Source organism: Rhinopithecus bieti, unplaced genomic scaffold (assembly GCF_001698545.2).
Source record: "Rhinopithecus bieti isolate Rb0 unplaced genomic scaffold, ASM169854v2 scaffold_3316, whole genome shotgun sequence".
Taxonomy (NCBI): Eukaryota; Metazoa; Chordata; class Mammalia; order Primates; family Cercopithecidae; genus Rhinopithecus; species Rhinopithecus bieti.
Genome location: NW_016804424.1, coordinates 2,793,772 through 2,813,959, shown reverse-complemented (window position 1 = coordinate 2,813,959; position 20,188 = coordinate 2,793,772). Strand labels below are relative to the sequence as shown.

General features: G+C 33.1%; 1 protein-coding gene across 1 annotated transcript in view; it reads right to left on the bottom strand.

Annotated features, from left to right (window-relative positions):
- Positions 1-18,062, bottom strand: part of LOC108527087 (bifunctional heparan sulfate N-deacetylase/N-sulfotransferase 4) — a 306,322-nt gene extending 288,260 nt beyond the window's left edge. The window contains exon 1 of the mRNA XM_017868251.1: positions 17,630-18,062. The gene's annotated coding sequence lies outside the window, so the exon portion shown is untranslated. The remainder of the gene's footprint in view (positions 1-17,629) is intronic.
- Positions 18,063-20,188: the final 2,126 nt, after the last annotated feature.

Sequence of the window (20,188 nt, the reverse complement as noted above, 5' to 3'; positions counted from 1 at the left end):
TTATCTTTTAGAAAACTCTCATGCTTTAAAAAAAGTACTCATGAATAATTATTGGTAATAAAGATATCCATATGAATGATCCTTCCAACACTATAGAGATTTTTTTTGCATCCTCTTAAATGTTCTTTTCTTTCTCCCTACCATTGTTACCAAGTCCCATAGTCATATGCTAGGTCTTTTCATTATAACTAATCATTGTATAACTGTAAGCAATTAATAATATCTTTATATTGTACTATCCAATCACAATCTTCTATCTCTTTTGCTCAGTTCACCTATTAATCCAACATCAACAATATTTCAAACCTCTAAAATCTTCAAGTCATTTATCATTTAACTTTACACTCTCTCTCTCATGGCCTCACAATCCCCCTTACCCAGTTTAAATTCCATAATCAATTATTATATTAATTCTATTTTATATACTCTCAAATCATCTTACACTCTTTTATTTCATGATGTACATTTTTTAAAACAAAACTGACTAAATCCCTCTGTCCACCAAATCTACGCTTGCATTTCTGATCATGGATAGAACATTACCCAACTGACTTAAATTCATGATCAATAGCCTCAAATGGGCCTTTAATTCTGTGATAAGTCTTGCTATCTCTTTTTGGTTCATTAGCTATCTTTTCTCCTAGATGATTGTTTCATATTTTTCTCTATCTTCAAACTTCTAACATTTCTTTCCTTTTCATTGCTCTCATCTGATAATCTTGCTTTCCATTTCATAGAGAACACAGTAGCAAGAAGACAAGGATTTTCATAAGCACCCATTAAACATTTATTCACTATGTGAATATATGTTCTCTTTAGGATGAGTTATCCATTCTAGCTGAGGATAACACTCTACTTGTTCACCAGTTCTAATGCATTATCACTAACTCATTGAAGATATTGCTTCAGTAATACTTCACACTCTCCCATGTAGCAATAATATTTTCCTTCTTGACTAAAATATTAATTCTAACATACAAGCATTCTGTTATTTTTTATCATGATTCACTTACTTCACAATCTATCACTATATTTTGTTCCTGTCTACAGCAAAACTGTTTGAAATGCTAAGTCAAATTGTATCTAGGATCTACTCCAGTCAGGCTTACCATCACCACTTCATTGAAATTTATTTTACAAATGTCTCCAATAAACTTCATGTTGTAAAATCCAGTTATCAATTTTTTCTCCTCATCTCATCTTACTTTACCTATAAGCAGCATTTTATACCCCGATCATCCCCTCAGCCACACGGAAACTATCTTTAATAGGCTTCCAGGAAATCATATATTTGAGTTTCTTTATGACTTAGTCACAGTTTATGGTTTTTCTTAATCCTTACCTTCTAAATGTGGAGTTCCCCGGGGCTTATTCTTTAGTCTTCTACTCTTTTCTATTTATATTCACTTCCTTGAGATATCTTACAATGTGCTGATTTTAAGTGCTATTGATAAAGTTGACTTCAGAGTTTATGTTTCCAGCTAAATCTATTACCAGCTCCTATTTGTATATCTAACCACATATGTGATATTTTCACTTGGAAATCTAATGGGCATTTTCAACTTAAATGAGACCAAACTTGATTGTCTGATATTTGTCTTAATCCTAAAACTTATTCCTCCCACTGTTTCTCCATATAAGTAAATGATGCTTCATTTTCTAATTTGCTTAGAGACTCTCTTTCTCTCTGTGTCTATTGGGACTGGTCATTGACTCCTCTCTTTCTTTCCCATCAGGCATACAGGCACTCCCCATCCATTGACTCTACCTTTAAAACGTATCTTGAATCTGAACATATATTAATGATTCCCATGGCTATCACCTCCGTACAAATTAGCATTATTTCTGCACTGGATTATTGACATTTCTTTCTAATTGAAATTTCTTTCTATGGAAATTTCTTTCTAAGGACTGTGCCTAAGCCCTTGTTCCACATCATTTTTTTCCCAATACATTGACCAGGGTTCTCACTTTACAATGTAATTAAGGTTATGTCTCTCCTCTGATCAACTACCCACCACTAAAATTGACCCTAATTTTGCTCAGAGTAACAGCCAAATTCACAGAGTGGTCCACACAGTTCTACCAAGTATTCTACTACATCTTCCCTACTGGGCCTCTCTATATTCTCTGAATATGCAGTGTTCTTTACATATGTACTTCTGGGCTTCTGCACTTCTTGTTTCTTCTTGCCTGGAATACTTGTGCCCCAGATATAAACATGGCATATGTCCTCATTTCTTTTAATCTTTTATTCAAATGTACCATCCTCAGTATAGCTGCTTTCAGTTTCCCAGTTCAAAATTCAAGCTCCCTCCTCATAGTTCCTAACCAATCCCTCCTTGGTTGTGTGTGTAATATTAACAATCTATTATACCATATACATAATATTACATTTCTTCTTGTCTATCACTCCAATTAAAATGCAAGCTTTTGAAGTTGGAATATTATTCTGTTTTGTACCTTTTATTCCTAGTTCTTACATCTCTCGTTACAAAGGAGTAGCAAGAAATTGGATTGAAAAGGTAGGTAGGTACCAGAAGATAAAAAGGTCTTATTCAAATTTTAGAGAGTTTAAATTGACTTAAAACTGGACAACTATTGAAATACTTCGATATAAAGATTGACATGGTAAACATTGCCTTTTAGAAAGTTATCTTTTGAGGAAATAAGAGGATGGATTAAAGCCAGGAGGTAGGAGACCAGTTAATAATTATTTACAATAGTCCAGAGGAAGACTTAAAAATGAAAATATGGATTAAAAAGAACACACAAAATACATTTGGAAAGCAAAAGACTCAGAGTCACCAATTCAATATTAAAGGAGAATAACAAAGTTGGAGGACAGATACTAACAAACTTTAAAATTCAAGATTCATTATAAAGCTATAGTAATCAAGACAGTGTGGTATAAATGAAAGAACAGATTGGGATAGTGATCCCAAAAATAAACTCACAAAAATATTGTCAACTATTTTTTTGTTGTTTTTGGCAGGTTCCCCCTCTGTCGCCCAGGCTGGCATGTAGTAGCATGATCACAGCATGGCTAACTGCAGCTCAGACCTCCTTGGATCAAGTGATCTTCCCACCAGCCTTCTGCATAGCTAGGCGCACAACCATGTGCCACCACATCTAGCTAAATATTTTTAATATATATTTTGTAGAGATAGTGGTCTCACTATGTTACCTAGGCTGGTCTTGAACTACTGGGCTCAAGCAGTCCTTCCACACTGGGGTCCCAAAATGCTGGGATTACAGGCATGAGCCACCATGCCCAGATGTCAAGTGATCTTTGTCAAAAGAACAAAGATAATGCAATGCAAAAAGGATAACCTTTTCAATAAACCCTGCTGGTACAACGGAACATCCACATGCAAAAAAAGTTGATTTACACACAGACTACAACCTTTTAAATAATTAACTCAAATGAATTATAGACTATTTGTATATATACATTTATTAAAATGTAAGTGTCAAATGCATAACTATAAGACTCTTAGAAGATCATATAGGAGAAAATCTAAATGACCTTAGTTTTGGTGATAATTTTTTTACTCAATACCAAAGGAACAATCCATAAGAGAAAGAATTGCTAAATTGAACATTGTTAAAGTAATAAACTTTTGCTCTGTGGCAGACACTCTAAAGAGAAAGATGACAGGCTATAAACTGGGAGAAAATATTTGAAATAGTCATATCTGAGAAAGAACTGTTATCCAAAATATACAAAGAACTCTTAAAATTCAACAATAGAAAACAACCCAATTCAAAATGGGGAGAAAAAAACCTAAAGAGATACACCCTAATGAAAAAATACGAATGTCCAGTAAGCATATGAGAAGATAGTACACATCATATGGCACTGGGGAGTTACAAATTAAAATATCAATGAGATGCCAGTACACACCTTTTAGAATGGGTGAAATCTAAAACAATGACAACACCAAATGCTGGGGAGGACATAGAGCAACAGGAACTCTCATTCATTGCTGGTGGGAATTAAAAATGATACAGCCACTTTGCAAGACAATTTGGCAGTTTCTTACAAAGCTAAACATAGTCATATTATCCAGCAATCATATTCCTTGGTATTTATTCAATGAGTTAAAACATTTACTTTCACACAAAAACTTGCACACAGATGTTTTATTGCAGCTTTATTTATAGATGCCAAGACTTGGAAGCTACCAAAATGTCCATCAACAAGTGAAGGAAAAGATAAACTTTAGTACATCTGTATGATGAAATATTCAGCTCTAAAAATAAATGATCCATCAAGCCACAGAAATACATGGGTGAATATAAAATGCATATTAGTAAGTGAAATAATATGATCAGAAAAGGTTATATACTATATGATTCCACTTATATGAAATTCTGGAAAAGGCAAAACTATGGAGTGAGTGAAAAGATCGGTGGTTATCACAGGTTTGGGAGCAGGGAGAGAGTGATGAATAGGTGGAACACAGGCGATATTTAGGGTGGTGAAATTTTTCTGTTTAATACTATGAAAATTAATAATTAATACATAATTTAAAAGTAATGACAATACAACATTTGTCAAAACCCATAGGTTATAAAACACCAAGTGTGTCCCCTGGTGTAATCTATGGACTTGGGGTGATAATGACATGTCAATGCTGGTTTCTTGATTATGGGAGATGGTGGTGGGAAAAGTTGTACATAGGGGAATAAGGAAGGCCTTTCTGCTCAATTTTTGCTGGGAATCTTAAACTGCTCTAAAAAGTTAAGTCTATTCAAAAAAAGAGCAAGCTGTTTCATGACATTTATGCATAACTTTCTAGCTCTTATAAATTTGTAGCCCTATGTGGGTTACTATTACACACGCATAGCAGGATACACTTAAGAAGCACAGTTTAAGAGCCACAATAATTTATTTAAAAGGAATTCTGTCCTTCACATATATTTCCTTAATAACATTACATAGACTGATTCATAAGAGAAAATGACACTTCTAAAATATCTGTTTCTCTACTCTTCAATTTCCCTGAACCCCAAAGCAGGGAGGATTTCTGGAAATCCTCCCATTACAATACTTCCTTTCTGCCAAATGCTTCACTCTTTTTTTTTTCCTCCTGGTCTCCCCTCCTTTTTCCAAGTTCCTATTGTATTGATAATTAACCTCACATTCAGAAAGCAAGATGCCCTTATTTTAAGGGGAAATAAAAGGGTGGATGGTTATGCTGTTTGTTAAAAAGACAAGGTTGTGAATACTTTCATATGAATTATTTTTATCCTGTCACATGCAAAATAGAAGTGCCATGATATGATGATTGATTGGATGTAGAGAGGAAAAAAAATCACCCAAAGACTTCAGGCTTTCACAGTCATTCATTTAATATTGATTGAATGCTTTCTAGTAGCCAGATGCACTATCCATCTGACAAACACTATTTCTGTTCTTCAAAAGCAATGGAAGTTTATTCTGTGATGTATTCTATGACATAAAAAGGCAATTGCAATAAGGCATAATAAGTGTAATAGTGGGGAAGATACCAAGTTATTTAGAAGTAGAAAAGTGTGAGGAGAAAATGAGTAAATTATAATATCTCATTTTTGAAAACTCTGTGAAATATCAAAAAGGGAATGTCCACTAGTTTACTGAATAATAGAAATGGAATTTAAATTCATTTCAGGAAGGTAAGCTAAAGGATAGAAAACAAAACAAAACAAAACAAAACCTGATGTTGAGGAAGAACACTAAGGAACAGGGTGCATGGTAACATGATAGAGGCTTGCCATGAAAATCTTAGGAAACAACACGAAATAAATGGTGTTGGTGGAAGAGGGTAATAGAAGCTGTAGGTAAAGAATATAAATATTTGTGATAAAAACTGAATACTATTTATGAGTCAAGAAATACAACATGAAATTGATCCCGAGTTTGCCAATCAAGAGAATACTGGTGGTGGTGTTAAAGCAGTCCAGTGTTCTAGTGAAGTCAAGTAAAAGATTAAAGTGAGTTGAAAACAAAGTAGTGGTGAAGAAGTTGAGAATAGTTTCAAGAAAAAGAAAAAGAATCGAAAGAGTTACTAGGAATATAAAACTTTCTGTCATGAGGAATATATGCTTATTAGCAAGTGAGAACTCTGTAAGCGATATGAGATTTCAGAAAGAGTGGAGATTCCTATGGACTGACATCATTAGGAGATGGGTTGGAGAGGGATGTAAATTGTTTTGATCATTAAAAAATGAGAGGATTTAGATTTTGAGGAGAAAAGAGAGATTTGAAAAAGAAGAGAAAACACAAATCTAGAACAAGACATGATCAACTTTGTCCTTAATATTACAATGGAGTATTTATTTTTCTGTGCTTTACTGTACACTTAAGTTAAATCAACTTATAGCCGGCAGTAATAAAATGATTATCATCAACTGATAATTGCTTTGGTTTAGCTCAATAATCATTATTTAAAAGCATTATTATATTTAGTATTGATCTGCACCCTTGCTCATTGTCTCAGAAGACAATCATGGAAGCAGTTATCCATGAAGCATAAAATGCTCATTTGACCCTTGTATTCTTACAGGCAAAAAGCTATAAGATATAGAGACAAGTGAATGAAATCAGAATGCAGAAATTTGCTACCTGACTTATGCATAAAGGAGAGAGAAAACTAATTTTGCCTAATATTTAACATTAAAATTTAATTTCAATAAATCACAAAAGAAGTTATTAAAATACCAATGATAGCAGTAATCAAATTTTCCATTTTTTAATGTAAATTTAATGCTACTAATAGTATTGTAATTATATTCAGAAGTTACATTAATATCCAGAGGGAGAAGCTATATTTGTAATATTTTAATTATTCTGCTTCTGAATTTAGGTAAGTAGTCACTTCCATCATCATAAATGGAATTTGCCTGCAAAAGACTACTGTCTCTTAAAATTCATGTCAATAGTCCCTTCTATAACATATACTACTGGCTTCCTTTTTTTTGAGATGGAGTTAGGCTCTTGTCACCCAGGCTGGAGTGCAATGGTACAGTCTCGTCTCATTGCAACCTCCACCTCCCAGGTTCAAGTGATTCTTTTGCCTCAACCTCCTGAGTAGCTGGAATTACAGGCGCCTGACACCACGCCTGGCTAATTTTTGTATTTTTAGTAGAGACATGGTTTCACCATGTTGGCGAGGCTGGTCTTGAACTCTTGATCTCGGGTGATCCACCCGCCTCGACCTCCCAAAGTCCTGGGATTACAGATGTGAGCCACCACTCTCGGCCCCACTGACTTTCTAATCTAGAGACACTTATGGTAAATACATTAAAGCCATCCAAAAATTTGGATCATTTTTGTGTGATATAATGAGAGTCTATTATCTAGTTTATAGAAAGGTCTAACAAGATGTTTTTCATTATATTACCTTACTATCAAGAAATTATGTGACATTCTGTAATACTGAGTTTGTATTGCTGGTGATGGAAAATAAACTCTTTCTAAATTGTTCACTTTAAATCTGTAATACAATAAGCTATACATTTTAATTATCAAAATTATTATTCAGAGAACTCAAGGGATGAATGAATGAAGAATTTAATGCCCAAAGAAGTGAAGTGACCAGTCCACTGTTAAACAGCTAATATGAACCCACATTTCATAATTAATTGTAAATCTCTTCTTTCATTGCCACTGCTCTATATAGGCACCTTAAATATCATGAAGTAAAATTTTCATTGCTGTGCTCAAGACTTATAAAGAATCTTACTGATATGGGAAACACTGGTATTTTCTTTTGATTATTTTCTAACTATATATTTAATAAACCTTATAGTTATGTTCCCACCTTTTATTTACTTCAGAGAATTCTTAATTTTACACAACACACAAAATGATTGGATTATTCTTTATCATAAGAGGCGTACTCCATTCAATTTGACTGGTACACCTGTTATTTTTAATTTAATTTCCTTCTATTTTATGTTATTATATCTCTTAGATATTAACAAATAAAATGTCAACTTGGCCATAAACCAGAAATAACGTGGATAGTAACATGTAAATATATGCTGTATAGAATATTATTCTCCCACCAAAAACTAATCCAGTTTACACAATTCTCAAACATCAGACAAGCATGATAAAAACTCAAGAGATTTGGAGTGATTTCACATATTCTGCTACTTGTTAGAGATAACATTTCTTGAGATGTTCCTGTTTTAATACTTGATGACTGGCATCTAGAATTATCACAATAGTTACTTATGGAGCCTTTAAAAGAATACTAGACACGGGATCAAAATAATTCACTTAGAAAACTTGTTCTGAGGAAAATACTGGGAGATTTAGAAATGTGAAATACTGTGTTTATATTCAAAATGTATTTCGGGGAAAAAAAGAATAGGAGTGAAAGTGGTCTTGTTTTACAGGTGGAAACCATGAGATCAATTTAAAATTTATCAGCACATTTTGGCAACACTTAGAATATAGTTTATATCTTTTTACTTTCAGCCTAGGTCAACATTAGCATTAGTAATTAGTAACTTAAAGTAGTTTATTATGTTTTCTAAACTGCTTTTATGGAAGAAATTACTACTGCTTTGAGTAGGAGACAGATGGTCGCTAGGAAGGTTTCTTGTGTTTACATTGTGTCACTATAAGGGATGTGGATAAAGACTTCGGAATAAATATTCTCTTCACCTACCTCCCAGCTCTAGCAGTTGGTCAGACGACCAACTAGGAAACATTTGCATTCGTTTTTATTCTATCCAGTTCTAGTTTCTGAATCTTTGTCTTTGTCCTCTTCAATTCCATGTTTCTGCTTACTCCAGCATGACAGAAAATTGAGGAAAACTATTTGACCCCTTTTTCTAACTTTTTTTTTTTTTGTCTGGGATAATATAGCATGTTTCTCTGAAAATTTTGTAATGTTAGTTAATTTTCAAGATCGTGATAAATCCCATTAAAATGTTGGTGAATGAAATTTAATCCTTTAAGTTAGATTCAATATTATTAATATTAAAATATATGATCAACAATACAGTAGAGACAGTAGAAAAAGGTGACTTAGATCATTACCTCCAAGTGAGAAAGATTGGGAACAGTCAATACTAATCACTCAGGGGTTACTTTAAATCAGTACAAAATGTGGCATTGCAGGCCAAAGTCAGAGTACTGACACATGTAATTAAAACTTGATACTATTAATTTAAAATCTCTCATGTTTCCCACTTTGTACTGGAAACTTTGGACTTATTGTCACATTTAGCTATCTCAGCAAGTCTATGAATTATTATTAACCCGTCCCAGATCATGAACCTGAAGCAGAGAAGAGTCAGATTTTTCAAGGTTGCATCATGAGTCAGCGCAAAGCAAGGCTTGGAATCCTGATTCGGTGGAAACCAAGGTTAACACCTGCCTTCCAATATGTCACAATACTATCTCATCTTTAAACTAATTCACACTTGTTTACATGAAGGCTTCTACAAAAAGGCATCATAACTAAGTCAATCAATCTCTGCATTCCTTAAAATTTAGAAGTTTATGGAAAGCAAAAGTATGTTTCTTATTCATTCCTCTAATGTTGACATGTTTTCCTTCTTGGACTGACTCAAAAGAGTAGTAAAATAATATGTTTACATTTAAAAAAATACTTTCACTTAAGAAATGTATTATTTCATTTTCTTTGTAAAATTGTACATCTTGTAAATAATTCTATTATGAAAATTTGCTTTTTTACTCTAGGGCATATCCTGAGTAATACATTTCCACTATGTAATTTTACCCAATGGTTATTTTCTTGAATTATGTTGACCAGTCTTCCAGCCAACTGCTAGAGCTGGGTTTTAGGTGGGTAAAGTGCTCATTCTAAAACCTTTGTCCATACTTCTTATAGTGACACAATGAAAAACAACAGGAAACCTTGGTAGCCAGTGTTTATTTTCTACGCAAGGCAGAAATTCCTTCCACAAAAATCTTCTGGACAGGTAGCATTCCAGCCTGTGCTGGATTTTTTGACTGAGTGGAATTTCACTGATTTTTAGGAAGTTCTGATGTTGCATAGAAACAACTTCCATATCTTTTGTAGTTTAGTCTGCTAGTTTCACATAACATAAAACAAATTCCTTTTGCATAAAGAAGTGTTCAATATATAAAGATAACTAAACTGCTCCCTTTTAGCTTTTTCCTTTAATTATTACTGTGTTTTTCAACTGTTACTCATACAGCATAGTTGCCAGATGTCTTCTCACATTTTATACTTATCAAACCCTTAATATCTATTGATTATTGGTCAAGCACTCTCCAAGCATTTCTGCCATCAAAAAGCTTTTGGATAAATGAGGAGCACTGACACACACACACAGCAATTACATCATAAGATAATAAGTGCCGTGATGGAATGGTGTGGGGGTAGGGCAAAAATATCTGGTTGACCATAGGGAAAGAGAAAGGTCATAGAAGACTGCTATTAATGTGAGGCATCAGGAAACTGAGAATGATGAACAGGCCAAATAATGTCAGACTTGTATTAAATAGGGCCACAGATAACTGTTTCCTGGATGTTGACACTGTGGTTCTGTTAATGCATTCTAAATTTGTATTAGCATTGTATTAGTGTCATCAAACTTTTGGTTCTTGTTAAATTTGAGGTAATTTTATAATTGGATAAATTAAAAAAAAAAAAGAAACAGTTATCTCTTGTTATAAGGATTGGTTCCTGGACCCCAAACCCTCCAGGACTAAAATCCGGAGATACTGAAGCCGCTATATAAAATGGCATAGCATTTGCATGTAGCTTACACACATCCTCCTGTATACTTTAGCTCATTTCTAGATTACTTATGATATCTTATACAATGTGAATGATATGTATATAGTTGTTACACTGTATTATTTAGAGAGTAATGACAGGAAAAAATGCCTGCACATGTTTAGTACAGACACAATCATCTTTTTTTTTTTAATATTTTTCATTTGCAGTTAGTTGAATGCACAGACGGACCCATGGATACTAAGAATTACATCGATCTTTATTTCATTATTTTAGGTCCATCATTCCAGCCAATTGGGTGATGTTTTGGAATATTGGCTCTTACCCCCACTAATTTGGGAGAATGAATATAGGGAGCCAGCTCCCTTGCTACATAAGTTTTAATAATAGCATTGAGACCAGGCACAGTGGCTCATGCCTGTAATCCTAGCACTTTGTGAGGCTGAGGCTGGAGGATCACTTGAGGCCAGGAATTCGAGGCAGCCTGGGCAACATAGTGACACCCCATCTTTACAAAAAAGTAATAATAATAAAATTAGCTGGGTGAGGTGGTGTGCACCAACACCCCCAAATTCTTGAGAGGCTGATGTGGAAGGATTGCTTGATCCCAGGAGTTTGAGGTTGTAGTATGCTATGATTGCTCCACTGCCTCCAACCTGGGTGCCAGACAGTGCAAGACCCTATCTCTAAATAAAATTAAAGAAGGAAATAAATAGCATTGAATTTCAGTCTAGGAGAAAAAAAATAAAAAACCAATAATTTGAGATAGTTTACACACATAATACTTTTTAATACTTAGAAATATAAAGAATAGAAGTAAAGGTGAGACTTTTATTTTCTAAAACTGATTTTCTACTTCCCAGAGAAAGTAACACTAAATACTGTGCCATGTCTTAAATTCTCCCAAACAACTTCACAGACCTGAGGAAGGTAATCAATAGACAGAGTCAAAATTCAGCTTGTTAGCTTGTAAATGACAAGAAATTGCTACTCCTCATCACATTTTTCTACAAGATAAAATAATAATGTTACTCGATTGGACATCTATGTTTTATATACGTTTACTCAGTTTCTGCCTTATCAGAAGGGCATTTCCTCACCAGTCCTATCACTTTCACATACAGCTTTTAATGTGCCACCTTGACTTATCTTTAGAGTACTCACAGGCACTACCGTGGGGTCTTTATTTATTTACTGTCAGTTTTCTACCATGAGAATATAAGCCTCCTGAGAGCTATTTTGTTCACCCTAGTAACTTCGATGGTACCTGACACATATTAAAAATAATAGAAAATAATATTCATTATTCTTATTTTATGAACATTATTGAGCAAAAGTAAAAAAGCTATTTTTTTTCTGTCTAAGGTAAAAAATATGTCCAGACAGATAGAGTAATTTAAGTATGGAATTGAGTTCAACCTCGATTGATCAATTTTAGCATTATTTCTATTGCTATCAAGAAAATGTCCTGTTCCAAGGAAAGAAACTTCAAAAACTGTGATATCAGTAACCATAATACTTTAGATAATTGGTAGTATGATTTAATGATTGTGTTTTATTTTACTTTACTTATGGCAGTACATGGAATCTCAATTGAATTGACATAACTATTAGTGAAAGATTGATTGAGAAACCAGATTTAAATTCTGATTCTAATTATTCACTTGCACTTTAGAGTAATGAATAGAATTAGGACTGTTCTATGCATTCACAGGAGCATATGCATCTCTGCATCTGTTACCTCTCCTTGTATTAATCTTTAGTGATGTTATATCTATTTCTGAGGTTTAAATTATTGTTATGTAGGCATGAAAGACTATTTAGTACATTAAGAAGAAGAAGAACTCTTTTGAGATGTCTGATGAACTATGACAAATTCTGTGGATCAGCAGTCTACAACTGAATTTCTGATCCAGGAATGGAATCAAGCCAAAGCATCTAAATGAGTGAAATCACTTTCCCTTCTCTCTTTTTCTTCCACTAGCATGGCAGTTGGCCTTTGGGTTGTTTATGAATGTTGATATCCCTAAACTACTAGATATAAAAATGATTTAGGAGATTTAAAATTTCTATGGAAAAGTTATTTATATTTATTATTATCATTTTATTTTTTACCACTAAGGTGCATTTGCTATATGGAAAAGATGTGACTGATATTAAAAAGAGAGTGTTGGAAAAGGGAGCAAAGAATTACACTTAAATAATTTAGTAAATTAAATGGAAATTTATAGGTGAAAGAACGGACCATATGTTAAAGTCAACATCATTATTTCTGTGAAATAAATCTTCCACCTTATTTTACTTTTCCTCTATTGCTTATTGCAGTTTAACCCACTCTTTATCTTCATTTTCCCCACTTACTCTGTGTTCAAACCAGGTTATTAGATTAATAATTGCCACAATACTAAAAATGAGTGATTTGTTTTCCAATTATGCAAGAGAGCATGTAAGTTGAAGTGGCAAAAATGAATGGAAATAAAGAAAAAGGGAAAAGGGGAGGAAGAAAGGCAAAAGGAAAAGAGGAAGGTAGGAAAGCAAGAGGGAAGAAGAAGGAAGGAAAGAAGGAAAAGGGAAGGAAGGAAGGAAAGAAGGAAGGGAGGGAGGGAGGAAGGGAGGAAGGACAGAAAAAAGTGGTAAAATAAGAAGTGGAGAAGACAGAAAAGAATAAAGAAAAAGAATAGAGAAAGAAAGAGAGAGGAAGGGAAGGGAAATAAGAAAAATGAGTAAAAAAAAAAAGAGAGAAGAAAGAAAGGAGCAAGTGAAAAGAGATCAAGGAAGCATTTCTCCATTTACTTTTTACTTGAATATCGTGAACCTGGCCAAGCTAACTTTCAACTTCTACGTAGTTATAGTTGACGATGTATTCTATTAAGGACTTTTAAAAAGGAGGTTAAATATTTGCAATAAATCACAACATAAGTTCAATTGATGGTGGAATTTTCAAAACAGAGAAATTCCTCTAATTTGGGAACAAATGAAGCATGTGGCTGCACATTAAACTCATGTGTTTATTAGCTTGCTGAAAGTTGCTTTCTTCATTGAACTTTTCAAATATTTAAAATAATAATTTCTAAACAGAGTACAAATTGGGAGAGAAGTCCCAATTCTATAATTCACTAGAGTTATCACTTCTGTTTCTCAGCAAAAGTCTCGCTTTCGTTTTCTGAGTACAATATCAAATTATATTCTCAAGCATTTAGACATAGTCAGTTTTAACCCTTTTTTTCTCAGATTTTTAAAAATTTCAACTAATTACACATAACTGTTTATTTAGTGTTAATGAAGTATATAATCTCTCTTAAAAGATATATCTAAAATAGCCTATGTATGTAAATGACCTCAAAGGGTCACTTGCAAACCGTTATTTACCCTGCGTCATATGTGGTTTATTTTTATTAAAAAATCTATTTCATGGCATGGCATTTCCTGAATACTGATGAATAGTAGGACAAAACATAACAAACGCAAAAGAAAATAAATCACATTTAAAGTTTAACATTAAGTTATATCAGCAAACATGTTTACCTGTAGGAATGAAGAGTAATTTACTATTCACGTTTCAAAAAAATATTTTTTCTTGGAATGCCTGAGGCTATTAATGAGTTTGGAATTCATTTTCAGACTATTTTGGCTTTTGAGGAAATCTGTTTTCAATTCAATACTATTTCTAAAAGAAATTTTAGATTTATCACCTCTAGAAAGTGGTAGTTTTCCTTAGAAAACTGAGATAAAGAAAGCTTGGAAATAGAATTGTATCTATTAGAAATAACTGTATATGTGTGTACACATTCTACATTGCAAATAACACCTCTAACTTCTTAAGCTTGCTGAAAATAACTTTTAAAAATAGTGCATTTAACACCCTGCATAACAGCATAGCTGAAAGTTTCCTCAAGTGTTAAAGAAAAGGCTAGCTAGATGTTTTATCATGATGGCTGAAGGCGGTAGCATTGTGTCTGACACCTGACCCATTTATCGCACTTCATAAACTTCAAATAAATCAACAGACAACATGCTTTTCTCTTTTTCCTGGTTATTTGGGGGTACATAATGAGGGTTTACCTTATGCTTGTTGTCTACCTTCAGAAGATATATACTACAACAGTATTTAGCATGTGTACCTTTACTGTAAATTTTACTAGGCCAGGTATTTTAATAAAACCTTCACATTTCTTTGTTTTGGCATGTATCCATATGTGTCATTTCTGATCTCTCTGACTTTCCAAGATCATGGTTAGATGATGCATCTCATCTTTATTTATTTTTATTTTCCTGAGTATAAACTGTATTTTATAGGAGTTTCTGCTAGGCTTATTTGCATTTTTTAATAGAGCAACTTTTAATAAAGAACAAACCTTTGTTAGTTTAAAATTTAGCTCTACTTAGAAAATATATTTGCTGTTTAAATATCCCACAGTTTGTACTGGAGAAAAAAAGTAACACTTCAGTTTAGACTCTAAACATAATGCATTATCAATGAATTTTAGCCCAGAAAGAATTAGCCTTCTGGGTGCACAGCTTCTCTGTCTTGGCTTCCGGCCAGGGCTGATATTCTAGCTTTATTTTATGTTTCCCCAGCTGCTTTCTAAATCTGGGGAGGCAGCACCAGCCAGAATCTTCTAGTTTGAACACAGTATGCTAAATGCTTCTCTCTTCTTCCTTAGTAGTTGCTTGTAAATGATGTACACAAAGTTTGATCTTTGGATTTTATTTCCAAAGGCCCCTTTTCTACTCAAACAGAAAATACAAGGCGATCATATGAACACTTAACCTACTGGGGACAACTGTTTTACTGGGTTAGATACATTTATTTAGTACCTTGAAGAACTAACGTTAGTATTGAGATTGAATTAAGTTTATTTTACATCCAAGTACAGAATGCTTTTCTTTGGGAGAAGAAATAATAGATATAACAGTTTTAATCTCAAATGAAAAATGAAAGATCATTATTTTCCTGAGGTAAACATAAGTGTGAGCACGTATTTCTATTTTGATTGTCAATTATAGAAATTCAAAATTATGACTTATTTATATATAAAACTAGTCCACATATACTTCCTTTTGGTGTTTAGGATAATACATTTAAAATGATACATTTCTTAATAAGTCTATCTTGGAGAAAACAAAATGCAATTTATGTATATTTGCATATTTATTTATTACTTATATATTTACATTAATCAATTTTAAAATTCAAATTTTCATGAGGTTTTACCTTCCTTTTATTTAAAAATAATGCCTGAGTTTCTAAATTGGATCTAAGGGTGATTTTCATGTTATAACTAGTATGTCATATATATTACAATTTTTTCAAAGGATTTTTAATGTATCAGTCTTAGTGGTGACCAGGTGCCATTCAGACAGAGTTAAAAGGCCCATTCTGCTTAGTATTAAATTTCTAAAAATCTTCCCAATTAGCTTATTATGAGATGTCTATCAGTGTAAACATTGCTTAATATTGATCATCATAATGTATTGTCACAGGATTTCTTATTTTAAAAAATGTCAACAACAAGTGTAGGCTTAACTTCCCATTTACATATTGAGATAAATGTAAATGGTGCATATATTTTGCTTATTAATTAGTTACTTTTTTATGAATTCCAGTTGAAAACTTAGACTGTTGTAGTCAGTGGACTTTGCATTCTTTATACAAACTTGCTACTCACATGCACACACACGCACACCAATGACCAGCACACAGCCTATGTGACACTGGGATATAGCTACCTAGCATACTTTTAATAGAGTAAATTACTCTTTTGCTTTGAAAAAAAAAAAAAAAAAAAAAAAACCTTTAAATCATTGTGGCAAAATTCATTGCTTCCTAGTTTTGGGGAAATTCAACCAATTACAATAACTTTTGTCTTTATCAATTTCCTCTTGGGGCAGAAACCTCACAATTTTAACCATGTTGTTGGTGAGAAAGTGGAAAACTAAAACCATTCTGAGAGTTACAGAAACACATCAATATCTTGGTACGCAATTTATGTTAAAGCATGTATGATACTGTATAAATAAAAATATTCTGATAGAAGGCACCATGAGAATAAGCAAGCGTGAGTTTGAAAGAGACATGATCGAGCATAAACTTCAAACTTTCTCAAGCTGTATGAGAACTCACAGTATAATTTATCATAATAAACAAAACATATCATCACTTAAAAAGCTGTGACAAGAATTCTGAATAATACAGTATTTCATTAATCAGGAGAAATTGTAAGAAAAATAAGGTTTAAGTTTCCTTATTTAGCTTCCTCAAACAGAGATATTGAAAAGAATGAATAAAACCATATTCCAATAATATTTCTTGTTTTCCAACTTATTCTGTGCTTGAGGACATTGGATGTATACCATAAAGCTTTCTGTTCTCTTAAGAAACTATGCTTAGGGCATATGACATATATTGTTCTAAGAATTTATTTTTCTTTTCCATTAGGAGGTAGAAGGAAAACAACTATTTCTTTATAAGCAATTTATGACTGTATCATACACTTTCAAATGTCTGTGACAGCTGTTTCTCTAACGCAGACCACTGGAACAGAGCATGCCTACAAATCTCAGGTCCAAAGAAGAGGAGTTCCCATCTTCGGTAATTTGAATGCCATGTTTTCAGTAACACTTTTTAGGGAAACATTTATAACCCTACAGTTAACTTTTTATGTTGAGTTTGTAAAATTCGTGCTTTTAATATGAAAAGGCTAAAAATAGCATGATGACAGGTAAGCACACACATGCGGAAAAGGGAGATTGAATTTGGTTTTAAAATATTATCTGCTTCTACATAAATCTTTCACAAATAAAACTTTATTGTGTTCGACTTGTTTACATAGCTAAGCAAAGCATATTCATTTATGGTACACGCCTCGATTTCAGCAAATTAAGCAGTAACTTACCTAGAGAAGCATTTCAATATTTTGTCTTTTCCTAACTTGAATTTATCCCGAGTTAGAACATGAGATATCCAGTATTCAGGTTCACTTGGCTCCAGGTTAATTAGAAGGAGCTTTCAGTTCATGCAATCTGCCTCAACAATATTCCAAGAGCACTCTCTAGCTCCAGTCTTAGTATCTGAACTCTTCCAGCAGAGTCCTTTTATTTATACACACATTGTCCTTTTCAAAACAAGCAGCCAGCTGGAATGATTCAAACCTCTGTTCAGCACACCGTTAAAATGCAGCTTCCTTCTTGGACACGAGAATTACACCAGGGAGCAGACCGAGTACAGCAAAAAGGCTATGAGAACTATTTAATCACCGGAATACCAGCTGCTCCTGCTCTGCTGTTGCTAGTGCTGCTGTGCCTCTTGTTTAGCTGTAGTCGGTCTTTCTCTCCCTCCCTCTCTCTCATATCTCCAGAACTATAAAGGCAGCTTTGCCGGATTATGATTGGCAGAAACAGCCAATTCCTTCAGCTAATCATCCTCAAGACTTTCAAGGACCTGGAGCTGTTGTGATGTCATCCAGTCAGTGGGATGTTACACATGAATACATTCCAACAGAAGCTAATTCAGCGATGGGCTGCATTCCTCTCACACCGCAGTGATTGATTAGATGCTCCTTGAACATTTGCATGATCTTTCAATGTACAGTTGGACTATTTCCTATGTAATTTGAGGATAGAACTCCACTTTGCAGCTATAACACCATGCCACGAGATTCTATTGGACAAAATAAAAAAGTTCAAGACAGGATTTTCTGCTGTAAATGTGTTTCAGTTAAACACACAAATCACAAACTCAACAAAAGCCAACAAAGAGCAATAGGAAACTCGGACAAGTATTAGTAAGCTACATACTCCTGAAGTTAATAATAGCATTTTAGATCATGATAAATGTTAGAAGGAAAGAAAGAGTATGTGCATGTGAATTTATTGTGTGCATTATTTTAGTAATTAAGGTAAATTACTGGATTATTATGGAAAAGTTCTATTCTCCGCACTGACAAAAAATTGTCTCCATGTCTCTTTTTTCTTTTTAACTTGGCAATATAAGGTGAAGATTACCTGCTCTTTGTTTTCTATTAATTAATGTAAACACGTAAAGATACTATCAAGTACTTTTACATATTTTATGTAAAGTTATTTAAACTTATTCATTAGGATATACGCAAAAGTAAATGTAAAGTGTTTTCAGGTACATCCCCTCATTCCAGACTACATGATTCCCTGGGCTTTTCTTGCTTTAGTACATTCCTTAGTATCTACCATTTAATTTAGTGGAACAAGATATGCTAATGAGAATTTGGTCCAACACCCCTTATAGGCTACAGAACAGAGCTACAAGCTTTTCTCAACTCCAAGCCTTCCTCAGGCATATGGGTGTCGTTTGTTGTACGTAGTGGTTCCATTTGAAATACTGGGGTGGTTTCAATGAAGTCCTCTATAGGACTGGAAGTAAGGGTAGGAGGGAGTCCTTCAAAACTCAGCATTTATTAATAATGTGGTCTTTCAGAAGATTAATTTTAATGCATCCAGGATTACTAGTGTTATTATACTGCACAAGGTTTTGAGGGTTCGCAAGCCGTAGACACATGCTATACAGAGGATAGGGGAAAAAAATCTACCAAGTTAGAAAAAATATTTACCAGTTATTCATAAGCAATAAATACAATCTAGTAACTCATAGGTCATGTACCAATTAGTTTTTCTGGTTCACAGGATAAAATATATTAAAGAAAAAATTATATTTTAGAAATAATTAAAGAGTTCAGGTACTTCTCACTACCTTTTAAAACATTTGGAATGCAAAGATGAATTAAAATCAAGTCAGAATTTTCATAGTGATACACATCAAAATTCAAAATGGATAAACTGCAGTTAAATATTTCAACAATGTCATAATAAAATAATTATTACTAGAATAGCAACATGGGAAACACTATCTGTTGATAAATAAAATAAAATAGTATAAATTGTAAAAGCCAACTGAAGATTTTTATATTGTATGTAGTTTGGCTAACTAATAATGCCTTCTTCTTTATTCAAGTTGGGTGATTATTTTAAGTCTTAACTTTAGAAAATAATTTAAATAAAAAACTATTATAAAATGCTCAACATCTTTATATTACTGACATAGTTCTATTTCACAACTCAATCAAGAATGCCACTTTATCAGAGTATTTTCAGTTATTGGAAGTAAATGGCAACACAGTGATCTGAAGATAAAACCCATCACATTAAAACATGGAGCAGGGTTTATGTCGTCAGCTCTGGTGATAACTTAGAGTTGATATTCATTGATTACAAGTGAAAAATGTTGATCAATTTCTTCTCTAACATTAAACTATAAACAAAGTTTTAAGCTGAAGAAGTAAATACTTTCACAATGTAAAAGTGCTATATAAAATATTAATAGAAGGTTTTCTTATTAAAGGTAAAATTCTTTTAAATATTTGTGAAACATGAACTTTGAGATTCAAAAAATCCAGAGATTATTAATTAAAATTCAATGTAGG